Here is a 16,284-nt window from a genome sequence, read left to right on the forward strand (position 1 = left end):
TACATAAAAAAGATGTTAGATTAGTCTGCCACAATCAATCTTTGATAAAATCTCGCTGCAGTTTATTCCTCTTCCTCATTATTTCCACGTCTAATTATTCTTTCCTACAAAACACGTCATGAGACACCACGTACTACTGCATTCAAGCCATCAGGCCTAGAGTTCCCTGCATCACTTTTCAGTTTTTTGGCTGTGTTGGGACTGTGTGTACAGGATGCAAACACTTCCCCTCTCTGCAGCTGAGGAGCCCCAGCACAGCCTGGCTGCAAGCCTGGCACACTGCTTTTGGTTTTCCAGAGCTGAGATCACTGGGACTCCTTCTGTTGTCTCACCATGATGTTTCAGTTTTTCTTGGTTTGACTTTTGTTTTGCTGTTGATTTTGTTTATTAACTTGGCCACAGATAGCTGCTGATCTCCTACAGATTTATTGAGCACCACACTCTGCTCCAGATCCCACAGAAGGCCCCGCTTTCACGTGCAGGTTGTGTCATGTACAAGTTCTCCTTTCAGTTTGGGCACGGCTTATTTCAGTTCCGCCGATGCTGACAAAAGACAGGTTTTGGTTAAACCAAAATAAGTTCATTTGTGCCAAAATAAGAACACCCGTGCGCAAGGTCACACCAGGTTAATCAAACCACTTTAAAAACGGACGTGGGGTCAACCGGTGTAATCCCCCTGTGTAGGCAAGGTCAAAGCCAATCATGGAACGTGAAGTAGGTTGAGCTCACTCATGAATTGCACGTGCCCTGCGTTCTGACCGAACTCGGTGGCCCCGAGGTGGCAGGGCTTGCTGCAGACACAGCTGGACGGGGCTGTGCCACCACCTGGGGCTCACTGCAGGGCTCAGGGGCCGAGGCAATGAAGCTTTGGTGGCTGGCATGGCACAGGGCCACGGGCTGCACACAACAACAAGGAAACAGGAGGGGTGTGCCGAACAGAGAGACAGATCACTTTAATACCAACAGTACTGTTCCACGCTATTTTGATTTTACTACTTTGGTTAAAGATGATATTCCCGAGGCTCCCTAAGTACCCCAGCATGGCTAGGGCTCAGCACTCTGCTACAGGCACACAGCTCATCCCTCCAGTGCGAAGGGAGAGCTATTCAGCATCAAACCCTTTGCACCATTCTTGGGCAGCTGCATAATTCAGGCCAAAACAACATGAGTTGTGTGCGTACGCAAGCCCTGCTTCCAAACTGTAAGGACAAGGCACCATTTTCTGATATTACTGATGAACAGAAGTTGGATTCGACGTCAATATCTCTGAAATCTAATGCTGCTTCCAACATGATGTGACTTAATTAAGATATACTCACTTATTACTTTTAACCCTGAGCTATTTTTGAGTGCTCAAGGTGTCTTTAACCAGTGAAATAACACGAGACATAAACGGAGCAGTGAAGAAAGAGGAGCCATTGCAGGTCTTACTGCCAAACATTACCGAACTTCATCGTCTACCAAAAAATATTCGAACCAATTCTATTTTTCCTCCAGATCAAATAATCCCAACCCACCGCTCAGAGCGAACGGAAGAACACAAATAACACTCTTACAGCCATCTTCCTTTTTCCAGTAACACCATCCAGAAAAGCTTTCAGGACCCAGCAGTGAACACGTGCTCAGCACAAGAGGTGCTGCTGCCTCTCGTCCATACAGCCTCCCCTGGGTGCCATGGCACAGCAGCTGGGCAGTGCCGGGGCCCCTCCACGCTCTCAGCATGCTCTGCTCCTCCACCCCACATTGCCGACACACGACGGGAGAAGTCTCCCAACAAAACGCCACGTGGTGTTGCACTATATCGAAAACGAGGGGTGCACACTGCATCCTCGTGAAACAGCCGCTGCTCAGACAGCACTCGTAGGACCTATGAAGAGCGTGCAAAGCTACAGACGCTGCTCCTTTAAGGCAAGCTCCCGTATCCACACGCTGGGAGTCGGTGAGCAGCGATCCAGCAAATTAAGGACACAGAGGAGCCGTCATTCTGCTAAAAACAAATCAACTCCTCGCACAGCGAATCTCCGGACACACGGGGCAGCCCGGCCGGGCACAGCACCTGAGCGGCTCTCCCTGCGCATCCTAAAGGCACCGGACGGAGCCTTCGGTGCCGTCGGCGGTTCTCCACCGCGCACCGTGAGCGGGAGGGACGCGCTCCGCTCCCAGCCCAGCTCCGCTCGCCCGTACTTTCTGCCGTCCAAGCCCGCGGCTCGGACTTATCTCTCGCAAACCGAACTCGCGGCCGAATCGCACCGGGAGCTCTCAAATGCCCCCGAATGCTCACGGAAACGCTTCGTCAAACCGAACGCTTCTCCAAGGCCCCCGTCGAGAGGCGGAACTTTCCAACCTGGCTTATTACGGTCCTCAGTTCTCCACCGTATTTTCAGAGGAACGCGTACCCAAAGCGACCGAAATTCACGGCAGAACGAGGAAACTCCGATGGAGCGGACGGCAGCTCGCAGCGAACGCATCCCGCAGCCCCAATCCCGCACCGCTTTTTGGCAACTGCGACTCCGGCGTTAAGTTGCGCTGGAAACCTCCCACCTCCCCGAAACTTCGCCGAGACCGCCGGTGGACGTCGGGAGAAAACGGGGCCAAGCGGAGCTCACCCCTCGCGACACGGGGACCCGCCGGTCCCGCGGGGTACGTACCGTCCGGGAGGAGGACGCGCGTTCCGGAGCCGCTCTCAGTGCCATGCCCGGCCCCGGCGCGCTGCCCCCGCGGGACGCACGGCATGGGGCGGTGCGGGCTGCCGGAGCGCTGCGGCGGGACTCGCGGGAGCGGCCGGCGGCGGCGGCCGGTTGTGTAACGCGGCGGCGGGCAGAGCCCGGCCTCCCGGCACTGCACAGGCGCGCTCCTCCCCCCGCCCCGCTGCCACCGGCGGCCGCCCGCACCGCCCGGCCCCGCCCCGCGCTCACGGGACGGGACGGGGCAGCGTGCGGGAGGAGCGCGGCCCGCGTGGGGCGGGCGGAAAGTGGGTCAGCGGTGCCCGGTGGGGATGAGGTACGGCGCGGCCCGGCCCGCACCGCACGCGAGGAACGCACCGGAGTGCTCCGGCCGCCGGGTACGGCGGCGTTCCGCGGTCTCCAGCCGGCTTTCGGCACCGAGTCCGTGCCCCGAGCGAGCTGCTCTTTGACGTGATTAGTCATTCCGCGCCATGAGTCACTGATTTAACATTTGCTGCTTCCTTCCTCGTACGGCTCCTTCTTTCCTTCCCTTTCTCTGCCGTCCATCTCTCCCCTCCTCCCAGGGCCCGCAGCAGCCCGTGCCGGAGCCTCGTTCCTTTGGGTAACGCTAACGGACGGGACCCCAGTGCCGCTTCTCTTTGCTCTGGAAACACCTGAAGCGTTGGCACGAAGGCTGAAGGCATCGCTGGGGTCCCTGAGCTATGCCCCACCCTCTGTGGGCCCCTTCCAGCTCCCAAGCTCTCGCCAGCAGGTTGGCTTTGGTGCTGCCTCCCAGCTCGTCTTGAGCAGCCGCGGCGTTGCGGAGCCGCACACCTGGGCACGGCTGCTCCCGCTCGGCATCGCTCCATCCCCCTGGCACAGCTCTGTGTGCAGAACGGAGCCCGAAGGGGCTTCGCTACGGTTTGTGGGACGGCACGGCACAGTGATGTGATTGTCTGGCCGGGGGTAGTGCCGTGTTCGAGGTGTTTGAACCCAGTCCCCTGGCAGGTAGAGCTGCAGAAGGGAGCAGGCTGGGCAGGCGTGGGGCCGCTGTCCCTGTGGCAATGCGAAGAGTTTCCGCCTGGATGGCTTTAATTACCTCATTCGGAGGAACGCACTCTCTGCTGAGATCCCTCCAAAAGTTAAACAGGAGCGGTGGGGCGGGCGTTGTTGACACAGCAAAGCCGTGCAGTGCCCAGCAGACATGGGCAGCTGTGGCTGTTCTCTGCAGTGGGTGCCATATGCTTGGAGCTGCTGGTGTTATTTTTTGGCAGTGCTGCATTGCAAGGACATGACAGCATCTACAAAGCCAAAGGGTGACTGGGTTTGGCCTTAACATAAGAAAAGCAAAGAAAACGTGTGTTTGCATGTGTGTGTTTACAGCCTATCCCTGTGGCACATACCCTGGGGAGCCTTACACAGTGCCAGAACCCGAACCAGCACCCAACCCCATCTCACTGTGAAGCACGCCTGTAAATTCAACGTGGTGCTCTGGTTTTCCATGCAGCAGCCACTGGGAGGTTAAGAGTAAGCCCCTCCAAAAGGACAGAGGGGACACAGAGGCAACAAAGTGGAAGCAGCGCCCTTGTCTGCATCCAGAGGGGCTGCGTGCCGTGCTGCATCCTGCTGGGCCCTGGGGTGTGGCTCAGGTGCTGTGCTCTGGGACTGGCAGGGTGTGGAGAGCATCATGCTGCCACTGCTGCACAACTCTGGTACCTCGATACTGTGCTGGGCAAAGAATTTAAGCTCCCTCTTCTTCACTCATCCTTTATCTGATTGAGCTGTGCCTGAGAAACAGAGCTATTGCACCGCGGCGTGCTATTGTACACACTTCTTTTTCATGTTTATGTCACTGAGGAGGCTCTCCATCTTTTATGCTGGTGGTGGTGGGTGCAGAGGAGTGAAGACACGCTTCCCTCACAGCCTGGCAATGTTCTGGTGACATGTTTTCAGATCTCTGCTTTCCGAGCGTGGAAATCTCTGTGGGTCCTTGATCCTGGCACTGGGGCTTAGGTTAATGCGTGGGCACCTGTAAGAGGGGATAGGCTGAGCTGAACACACACTTTTCTTCAGGATCAGGTGCTGTAGGTGTGCTTAACACCGCTGAAGTCACTTTGATCTTCTCCGAGGATGGAATTTTCTGCAGATTAAATTCTTGGCTCCGAACGATGGTATTGGTTATTTAACAAAATCAAAGTTGGGAACTGATTAAATAATTAGTGGGCTGACTCTTAAGGATATATCCAAAGTTTCTGGGATATTTTAGTCACAGTTACTTGTAATATAGAAAATACACTGCCCCAGAGCCTGCTGATGTGCAGTCCTGTGCTCCAAGCAGCACTGCACAAGTATCTGCAGGTGCATCAGTTCTCGGGGCCTACGCAGCTATGCCTTCATTTTTCCCCCTTCAAAAAGACTAAAATTAAAACTCATCTTTACACCACAGTCATATGAGAAGATGGGTAAAATCCCACTCTCATTTAGGCTCAGAAAAGGGAATGGAAACCCCATTAAAGTCAGAGGAGAAAAAAGAAAACAAAAAAACAACCACATACTGTAGTGTGCACGGGATGCCCCTTCGGAGTCCAGCCTGGCAGGAGCTGCTCGCTGCCCCACCGAGCACCTGAGTGCTGCTTTGAAGCTTCACACGACCTCCGAAAAGGATTAGGACTACAAATGAGTTAATCGCCATTGAGGACAGAGTGCCACCTGAGCCTTAAGGGACCAACCGTTTTCATTTCCATCATCCAGCACCTTCTTTTGTACAATATAGTTTCGGTGCTTCTTGTGGAAGCGAGAGTGATATCTGGTGATATCCTGCTCCTCCGCAGCCTTGTGAAATGTGTACTCATTTGGAAACCTGAGAGGCGCCGAAGTCAGAGATCAGAAAAGGAACAGAAGAATGTTGTAACAAAGCTGATAGTACTTTAAACAATTACTTTTATAAAGGAAAAACTGTTACTGTCTGTCATAAATGTGCATCCTCGTGGTCTGCTGTTCTGCCTGACTCAAAGAAATGGGGAAAAAAACCTTGCAAAAGCAAGAACAGGGCCACCCCTTCTCCCCTTATCTTTCTGTGAGCATCCACCGACTCCGAAGCTCCTCTACCTGTATCTTAGCAGGATCCTATAGGATAACACACCTATGCATTAATTTGCTTTGATCCTGAGTTTGTATCTTCTGGAAGCTGCACAGAAGACAAATTCAGGCTGCTGCATTTAAATATGGGCTAAGTGGGCACAGGCAATAATCACCTCTGATTAGTATAATCAGCTGCTGAGGGGCCTAAGCTGACACAGAATAGAAACTCAATGATAATTTTGTTAAAGGGCCAAACCCCCCTGGATTCCTCAGCCCGAGTGTGCAGCGGAGCACTGAGTGATGCAGTGGCTGGAGCATCACCTGTGGCTAAAGGCACAGATGCACAGCTCTCCAAATATCTCCTGCAGCTGGAATACACACAGGAAAGAAAACTGTGTGTAACCCTGATCCCAAGTCAGCCTGGTTCTTGGGTGCATCCCACCGTTTTCCTTCTGCCCTTTCATTGATGTAATTGTTTTTATGAGCAAAGACCTGACCCTCAGAGTGAGGCAGACCGCCAGCACCAGGCACTGCTGGTGCCGTGCTGCTGTGTTCATATCTGCCCAAAAGCAAGTTAAGATGCAAGTCTGGGAGACTTTGTCACAGAGTTTTACCACTAAACGATACTGAAATGCGTCAAGAATTAGACAGAACTGCGTGGGATGCACTCTCTACTCTCAGAAGTGTGTGCAGTTTATCTGGGCACAGAGGAGGTGCTGAGCACCGTCAATGAATTGACTATACAGTGCTGGAAGGTAACGCTGTGTGCTGGATTTCACCTACCAGCGGGGCTGCAAAACGTCAGTCCAAAGAAGTGCACACAGCCCCCACCGACCTGCTGAAACTGATCAGCCAGGGCTGTGCAGCTGCAGGTGGTCACACCTTTGTGTTTCTACAGGAAGGGAACGTGCAGTTGGAGTTTCCTTATCTTAGTAGGAATACTGCCACCTTTGGTCAGGGTTTGTGAGTGAGGGGTTGAGGCGAAGAAGCAGTCTGATGCATCTGCTTGCCATGGAACTCAGGGCATTCTGCAGAGGCAAGACATATGGGAAACAAATTGCTTTCTTTTTTCCTCTGGACAGCTTGTCTCTCCTCTTGGCCCCAGTACAGTACCTGCGTGAAACTGCCCCCCTCTCACCCAGACCCCAGGGCTGCCCGTTGCATCCCACCTGGCTGTGCACCTCCGTGACACCTTTCTGCCCCCAGCAGAAGGGTGCAGACACACAGTTCCTGCTTCAAGGTGACAAGGTTCGGTGTCACCCATGATGGCCATCCACCCCTGTACACAGTTCTGCCTTCAGCACCGCGCGCACATGGCCTGGCTCTGCAGACCCTCTGCTTCTCTGAACATCACAAAGCACTCTCTGGGAAATGGTGGCTCACAACAAGTTTATTTGGATGGAAATGAAAAACCCTCTTGTTTTGGAGCACAATTAATGAAGAGTTGAGGCTGTGTTATAGAGCATCTCTTAGTTCCCCACATCTTTCATCCCCGCCCTGCCCACATAATACTCCTGCATGCCTCTGACTCTGACGGCAGCACGAGCTTGCAGAATAACAGTCCTTTCAACTGAGGAAAAAACAAGAGAGAGACACTCAGACAATGCTTTTAAAAGTGCATTGTTTCCTGCGCAGCCTCAGTCCTTCCACTCCAGCATTTGTGCCGACCCGCATTAGGCAGCGCTTGCACTGAGTGCCATCACAGCCGCTCTCCCTGCGGGTTTGCTGCCCCGTCATCATCTCCTCGTGCTCCTCGAGGCGGCACCGAGCGTGTCGCTGGTGCGGCAGCCGGTGGGTGAATCGCAATGAAACTATGAAGAGGAAACATGTCACGAAGGAAAGCTCGCTTGTCAGTGGAGTGCTTCGTCTACCGAAGAGTGCTCAAGTTAAGGATGCTGATGAGAGAATTAACTTGTGCCCTGGTCACTTAATGCAGTGTTTTATGCAGTTATTTACCGGTTCTGTTGCTATGGGAAATGTGAATGCTCGCCATGACAACTGCAGCAGATCGTGGCACACAACCCACTTCAGCGCTGCGTCTTCGCAAGGAAACCCTCCCATTCATACGTCCTCCAAGTGCTGTGTCCTTGACAGCAGCTCAGCGTGTGGTTTTTAGGCACAGCCATTGCTTTTCTGTGTTTGGCAGTAGGGTATTGCCTGGTGTCTAAAACTGGTCATTACCTGTTTCTCAGATAGCTCTTCAATATTAGATCTTGAGGGAAGGAAGAAGGAAGAAGGAAGGAAAAGGAAGGTAGGAAGGAAGGTAGGAAGGGAGGAAAAGGAAAAAAGGAAAAGGAAAAAAGGAAAAGGAAAAGGAAAAAAGGAGAAGGAGAAGAAGGAGAAGGAGAAGGAGAAGGAGAAGGAGAAGGAGAAGGAGAAGGAGAAGGAGAAGGAGAAGGAGAAGGAGAAGGAGAAGGAGAAGGAGAAGGAGAAGGAGAAGGAGAAGGAGAAGGAGAAGGAGAAGGAGAAGGAGAAGGAGAAGGAGAAGGAGAAGGAGAAGGAGAAGGAGAAGGAGAAGGAGAGAAGGAAGGAAGGAAGGAAGGAAGGAAGGAAGGAAGGAAGGAAGGAAGGAAGGAAGGAAGGAAGGAAGGAAGGAAGGAAGGAAGGAAGGAAGGAAGGAAGGAAGGAAGGAAGGAAGGAAGGAAGGAAGGAAGGAAGGAAGGAAGGAAGGAAGGAAGGAAGGAAGGAAGGAAGGAAGGAAGGAAGGAAGGAAGGAAGGAAGGAAGGAAGGAAGGAAGGAAGGAAGGAAGGAAGGAAGGAGGGAAGGAGGGAAGGAGGGAAGGAGGGAAGGAGGGAAGGAGGGAAGGAGGGAAGGAGGGAAGGAGGGAAGGAGGGAAGGAGGGAAGGAGGGAAGGAGGGAAGGAGGGAAGGAGGGAAGGAGGGAAGGAGGGAAGGAGGGAAGGAGGGAAGGAGGGAAGGAGGGAAGGAGGGAGGGAAAGGAGGAAGGGAGGAAGGGAGGAAGGGAGGAAGGGAGGAAGAAGGGAGGGAGGGAGGGAGGGAGGGAGGGAGGGAGGGAGGGAGGGAGGGAGGGAGGGAGGGAGGGAGGGAGGGAGGGAGGGAGGGAGGGAGGGAGGGAGGGAGGGAGGGAGGGAGGGGGAGAAAAACTCTTAATTTACAGATGAGAAAATCAGACAAAAAATTTACATGAGCCCCCACAGCACAGCAGTATTGGGACTGGAATTTGCAGCCACATCTCTTGGACAAACACCGGGGAGCAGCAGAACGCCTTACTTTCATTTGTTTATCAGAAACAAGGTGCGTTTGTGTCTGAAAATGCTATGGGCAGTGCTGGGGATGGCCAGCACTCCCCAGGAGTCAAGTGATTTCTGGAGGGGAAGAAAAAGCCCACCGAACTGTTGTCAAGAATGATGGGCAACCTGGGACACAAAGAATGTGTTGAGATGAAATATATGGCTGAGCAAACCATTACCAAACCAGTCTGTAATCATTCTGGATATTGACTTCCTAACCTTTCCAAACACGTTCAGAAGTGCTTAATAAGTGACATCTCTTCTTTATCACAAGGCTTAGCCTAGAGGGAAACTCTCTTAGTTGCCGACGTTAACCATGTTGCTTTTGGCACTGGATCTATGACTTTGCTTCAAAAAACAGCATTGACAACTTTTTTCCACTGTTTAATTTATGCAGTCACAGTAATTAAATAAGAATCTTCAAATATTCCCTGACATATTGCAGATTTATCATCAGTGAAACACTCTTCTGCACATTTCCATAATTGCCGCTGTTCAGAACAAAATGGTTGTGTGCTGAAAGACTGACAATCTTCTCCTTTTTCTTAAGTTCTCATTTGTTTGCCCTTTTGGCAGCATTGTACAGCAGTTTCATTTTGTAATTGAATTATTTTCTGTTGACATATAGAGGCAATAGTTTACTTTCCAATTATTTTTTTGGTTTGGCATTGCTTTTGAAGATGTGCAGACCAATACTACCCCTATAGGGACTCAGTGTGTCCTTTAACAGCATCTTAGGAAACTCTATTCATGTGCCACCCTGGCTGGGTAACAAATAGAATGTATATCATATTTATTTTCATGATTAACAAAATATACCTTGAAGCTTTGGTACACAGTGCCTGGGTGGAGCTGGGGTGAGAGCCTCAACTTTTCAACAAGTTTCCTCTAAAATGAGGGCCCAGAGCTGGAGGGGCTGAGCTCAGCCACCTCCTGCATGCTGTGGGTGAAACCCACTATCCACGCAGATGTCAGCCTCTTCTGGCAGCGCTCACTGAGCCGTATTTGAGGGCAGAGAGCAGCGAGTGATCTCAGAGCAAGATGCCCTCCTCCTCCTCCCTCTGGAGGACACTGGAGATCCTTCAGTGCATGGCCAGCGTAGGGCTGTGCGTTTCTATTTCAGGTCCGGGCTGCTGGAGCTGGCTGGGCTGGCTGATCGGCTTACCCACCTCCCTGCAGGATCAGGGCCTGAGCGAGGGCAAGCTGGCCCTGACCCAGCCCCAGCAGCTCTGGGGTTGTGCTGGCATCTGGGGGGAGAGAAGGAGCTCTGAGAACTGTTCTCCACAAGGAAACTTTACCTTTCCTTGAGGTTTCCGTTTCCATACACAGCAACACTCGTGGGCTGGCTTCTGCCCAACTCATTGTAAAAATAATCAAATATGGACTGTTCATTTTTTTTTTTATATAGGTTTTGGGTGGGTTTTTTTTTTTTGTTTTTGTTTGGTTTTTTTTTTGCAGGTTTGATTTGTTTGGGTTTTTTTTCTGGCTGCTTTCCTGGATTGGCAGGTGGTGCCTGTTCTGTTGAGCAGGTGTCTTTCCTACACCAAGCCATTCTGAAAGTGGGCTTCAAATGTCAAGGCTGCCCTCATAACCACTCCTGCACTGAGGCAAGGCAAACTTTCCTTGACCAGCTTGAAGCAGTGGTTTGTGTGCCCTGTTCACAAAGGCTACAGAGCTGAAGGGCTGCACAAGAAATTAAAAAGAAGAGGCAAGAACGTTTGCATTCCAAGTGCTGGAAATGAGGATATCCCCAGGACAGACTCCAAATCTGTCCTGAGTCTAACAGGCAGAGCTGAGGCATCAGAGATAACACTTGGAAGGGTCATCTTCTCTGTGTAGGATTTCCATTGCTCACAGCTACAAAGGGGTTGAATGGCTCTGTATCACAACCACTCCTCTTTCGGAGGAATATAAACAGCTGACATTTTTCATTGATCTAACAGACAAGAACCTAGACAGAGTGCTGGAAACAAGCAGAATTCATCAGGCTGTGCATGCGATGGTTAAGCTGAGTGTGACCTGTAAGGCTGAAAAGAACTGGAGAGCTCAGTGGAATAACATGCCCTGTAAGGGAAAGACATAAAGCTGTGCTCAAGTCTGAAACTTGCACAAATAAGGCTGGACAAATGGCTCTTTTTCTCTTTTATTACAAAAGTGGTATTGTTTATGTTTCCCAGAGAGAGTGAGAAGGTGTCCCATGATGATGTCTAAGTGGGAGAGAACTTACATTTTCTAAATATCCCCTCAGAATGGTAACACAGGGCACCTTCGTTAATGCATCCTTATAATACAGACTGGGAACGAAGCCTTTGTGAATATCAGCTCACTTCTGCAAAGACTCCGGGGCAATAGCTGGTGCTGTGATGCACACTACTTTAAGCAGCCTTGCGTGTTAGAGCACTGGATTTAAATCTGTGCAGCTGCAGAGCCTGAGCAGTACTTTTAGAGTAGCTTGGAAGGTAAAACCCAAGACTTTCAGCCAGGCATATGACTGTGATCTGTGCGCAATTTACAAATGGGAGAAATTAGAGCCGTATCCTTTGACTGAACAAAAAGACAACAGAAATCTTCAGGCAGAATTCTGTGCTCAGATCTACCCACGCTGCATACTCTAATGTTAAAGAAAGCCCATCTCTCTGTGCAGCTTGTAGAGAGAATGCAGCATGAAAGCAGATGCCCAAAGACGTATCTTAGAAGAATATATTTAGCCTCCAAGTATCTCACACTGAGGAGAGATTGCACAAAATATGCTTTTCTTGCCAGCATTATTTTCGTAAATAATGAGGAAAATCTCATCCTTCTTAATATATAGATTATCTGGTTAGTCAGAAGGAAGAAGAACTTTGGGTGTGTAATGGTATGAAGAAGCATCGTGAGATTTAATATTATACTCAGGTTCTCGGTCCTTTGATTCAGAGCACAGGGGCAGTACGTGGAGCAGTTGGCAGCATCCAGTCCTCTGTGGGGAGAGGGATGGGCAGAGCCAACGGGTTTGAAACTTGCTCAGTTGATTTTATCAGGTGGAAATCTGCCAATTTACATGAAAGGTGGTACGTAAAACTTCCCAGGGTTGATTGTGCTGCTGGATGGAACTACGCAAGCATGTGAAACATTAAATACAATAGAGAGAGCCCAGGAGATTTTAAAGAAGCCATCCCAAGGAGAGAGGGGAGGCTTGAGGCTCCCACTGGCTGTGCTGCGAGATGCACTGAGCACAGTACATCACCTTTGGTGCTGCCAGGATGTTGGTACACAGCCACAGCGCCTTACGGAGACCCCCATGGATCACATTACTGTTACCACCACACCAAACAGACTTTGCTCTCACTCATTATCCTCACAGATGGAAATTTGTGATTTTGGTACCCAGAAAGTACCCCCACAATGTAACTACAGTATTGAACACAACACTTCCATCTTCATGAGTGTTCAGAAGTCAACCCACCATTAACATGTGTGCTATAATAACTACTGAGCTATTCTTGCATTGGGAAGTACTCTTTAACACCAATAAAGCACTTTATAATTCACTGGGAATACCAACTTCTACGTCTTGTCCAAAATTCTGGAGCTCATGTGATCTCTTTTCCCATAGATGCAGGACAGATAAAAGCTTTCAGAGTGAATTTTGGCAAAATCTAGTGGGGCATTTTCTATGGCACTTCTCAGTGATATTATTTTTAATGATAATTTTACTAATGACAACAAACAATTATTAATAATATTGTTGGTATAATATGCCAACTGCATACGAATTCAGATCAGGTTAAGAAATGTTAAAAAGAAAGAAAGCACCACAACACTGAAGCTTCCACTATTAATGCAATTACAAAATGGAGCTAAATGACTGCAATTCATTCAAACAGTCCAGACTTCACAATTAATGAATAGTTATGTTCATTTATTTCATTGCTTTTGAGGTAATGTTCATGTTCTTCATTCTGAAGCTCAACCCAGTATCCTCAATTCATACCTGCCACCCTCTGATGTAAGTGCCATTTAAAATCTCTACTTCACACAAATCTAAAGCTCAAAAGTTAATGGCAGTGCCATTGCCCTATGTCTTTCTAGTTCTTTTCATTTTATATAACCCAGCAGCACAAGCAGGATTTTCTTCTATTGATGAGGACTCCAGATGTGGCACAGCCATACCTATGACTAACACACTCAACAATACCATTCACAGAATATATGGGTCAGGAGAAGAAGCGAGCACACAGCACCTGCCTGCATCACCTCTGGACGCCAGCACCTGTGGAACTCAGCCAACCGCTCGTGATGAAGGCACAAAAAAGGGGAGATGCACCCTCCACAGCCACCGTAACAACAGGGAACAAGAGAAAGCCACCTTGTCATTCCAGGCTTGGAAGAATGTAGTCTTTGAATAAGAAAAGTTGAGATAGCATAGTCGGGAATAGCTTGAATTTTGATCTCTACTCATCAGGGTCAGCCTCACAACAACGATGAGCATTCATACTTAGCTCCTCACCTCAATCACATGCTTCACTACATCCCACACCAGTGTAACTTCTGGTTTTCTTATTAGAAGTATTTTCATCATCAATGAAGTGTAGTTTTAGATAAAAACATGGGAAGAAAAATAATACAGGTTCCCTGTGGCGATAACTTGTGTGCAGTACCCTGCACGGAGCCTGGACTCCCCTCCGTGGGCTATAACAGCACAAAACTCACTAGTGAGGAGGCAGTGCTCTGGAAAAGCCAAATTGTAGGCACTGGTAGATGAGGAACTCCACTAAACTTCTTAGCAACTCAGCATGAGTGTGGGAACATCCCTTCCTCTGGTAACAGACAAATAGGGTGAGGTTTGGCCTGATAAGATGGGACAGTGTGATGTGGCTGGCTGTTCCTATAAGCATGCCATTTTGCCCAGAGCCACTGACAATTATACTTTATCACTCACTAAACACACTGCTCAAAGGCTGATTCCTTCAGCCACTGCCTCAGGGGATGCTCCCTCAGCTTGCTCAGGTACCTCTGCTGCTGAATGTCCTGGCTTCAAATCAGGAGCCCAGCTCCACAATAGACCTTGCAAAACCAGAGCACTTTTACACTGAGGCGATTGGAGCCACGTTTTCTCTCCCTTTGCCAGGTCTCTGGAGGTCTCCATCTCCACACACCTGTTGAGTCAAAGGAGGAAAACGGCATTTGACAGGGAAGACCTGTGCCTGCCCTGATTTGGCACTCATAGCACTTGGGCAGCATCCCCACCAGCCACACCACTCCCAGAGCAGGTCCCCATACTGCTGCTCATGCCCAAAGCTGTCAGCACAGCATCAGCCGAGCACAGAGCAGTGAGGATGCAGCCGGTTTGTGTTATGTCAGAAATCCACCTGGCTTTGCAGGCATGGCAGCATGCTGTGCAGCAGTTCTGCTCCCACTGGCTGTTTCTGCAGCAGGGAAGCTGCAGCTTGCAGAGGGTGGGGAATTGGGGGGCTCACAGCGTTTCCTCACCTGTGCCCAAAGGCAGTCGAAGAACTTGTGTTTGGGCAGCTGTGTCTGGATGAAAGAATCACAGTGAAACATCAGGGTGGGGAACTCTGCACAAATCAGCACATGAGCCATGAAGCATAAGCAAGTGACTGCCAGCTTCACATATTATAACACAGAACATGCTGACAGGCAGAACTTCCTTTCCAGAGCCAATTTGTCTCCAGGACAAACTCCTCCTCTGTGAGGATCCTGCAAACACTTTCTTCCCTCCTTGGGAAAGAGAAGGAAAGCACACATCAGGAAGACAACGATGATACACATGGTTAAAGCAGTCCAGCTTGCTTCCCATACAGTGAAGGACACGAGTTCCCACAGTAAGTTCACAAAGCTCTGCTACAATAATGAAGAACAGAAATCAGAGGAGCCTATTTCTCGCAACACCACTGCAAATTGCTTCCTGTCCATCACATGGTTATGTTAAAGCCAGTTTTGCTTTGGATACAGCCACTAGCAGGATGACAGCCTGTACTTCTCTCCTAAATCTTCTCAGTATGTTCAGCTGGACAGAGTTTAGTGAAGATTAATACTAGATTAATACATGCCTGCAATCATGAAGGATGAGAAAGCTGTAAGAAGAGCGTTCAAAATAAGGGCAATAACTAGATCCATGAGATCTCCTCTCATTTCTGCTGTCCAAAATTTCTCTTCCAAGCCTTTCTGACTTACCCAGATTGGAATTCAGAGGTAGGATGGCTTCAGAAATGCATTGGGAAATAATACTTAGTAATGGGCGAACCCATACCAGCGAATCCTGCCAGCTCCTTTGGGATGCGGGTTGGCCAGAAGAGCCAGCATTGTGCAATGTGCTGGCAGAGCAGCTCATGCCCCACCACAACGCCTTGCAAGGCCAGCATCAAGGGAGGTGGCCACTTCTGCCTCTGCAACGTGGAGTGTCCATTCTAAATCAAATTACAAAGCTCTCTCTCAGCACTGGGCAGTGCTTGTGCACAATGGCTTCAGCACAGCTCAGGGAATTTTGCAGGGTGGGGATGAGGCGGGCCCGGCAACAAAAGTGTCCTTGCACCACACAGAGCAAGCGTCCTTGCACCATAGGTGATGCCAGTCAAGCTCAAGGGACAACATCACCCCTCTGTTCACATGTGCAGGTGACAATATCACAAGTGGCCCGCACAGGCCTAAAATCCTTCTGCCCTTCTCACCTTCCCTCTGTGTTGCTGGTTATTCACATGAAGGGACAAAACCCCCCCATGGGTGAGGGACCACCTACACTACTCATGCTTAACAACAGAGCTGGTTCTGCCAGCATGCTGAGCAATTCAGGGCACTACACTGCTGCACAATTTCTACTCCAGTGTGGATTTCAAGCCAAAATCAAGTAACATCCTGAAAGGCCTTAGTGAGATAGGAACCTGGGTTCTCACTTTCTGTAAGCCGCAAGCGGCTGCATACATCAGAGGGAAAGAAGCTACATGCTTCTGAGGGAAAGTCTGGGTGGCTTTGGGAATGCCACACATTAATCTCACTTTTACAAGCATGCTGAGATATAGCCAGAGAAAATACTCTGGCAAACTGTGGCTGTGTTGAATAACTGTCTAGACAAGAGTGCCTCCATAGAGTTTTTCAGATATGCCCTGTTCACACCTATCAGCAACTCATTGCAACATGACTGTAAGATCACCAGGACCGTATTGACATGTAAGGAAGTGATTAAGTACACAGAGCTTCCTAAGAAGCAAGGGCTGTCCCACTTTTCACAATGATGTTGGAGAACAGATATCTCTGTGGAGCTCTAATGGGCTACAGGGGTAAGCTATCAA

At 49.8% G+C, this 16,284-nt stretch overlaps 1 protein-coding gene across 1 annotated transcript in view; it reads right to left on the reverse strand.

Annotated features, from left to right (window-relative positions):
• Positions 1-2,792, reverse strand: part of PASD1 (PAS domain containing repressor 1) — a 41,234-nt gene extending 38,442 nt beyond the window's left edge. The window contains exon 1 of the mRNA XM_065729697.1: positions 2,649-2,792. The gene's annotated coding sequence lies outside the window, so the exon portion shown is untranslated. The remainder of the gene's footprint in view (positions 1-2,648) is intronic.
• Positions 2,793-16,284: the final 13,492 nt, after the last annotated feature.

Source organism: Cyrtonyx montezumae, unplaced genomic scaffold (genome assembly GCF_038088225.1).
Source record: "Cyrtonyx montezumae isolate F1298 unplaced genomic scaffold, pur_monq_1.0 scaffold_11, whole genome shotgun sequence".
NCBI lineage: Eukaryota > Metazoa > Chordata > Aves > Galliformes > Odontophoridae > Cyrtonyx > Cyrtonyx montezumae.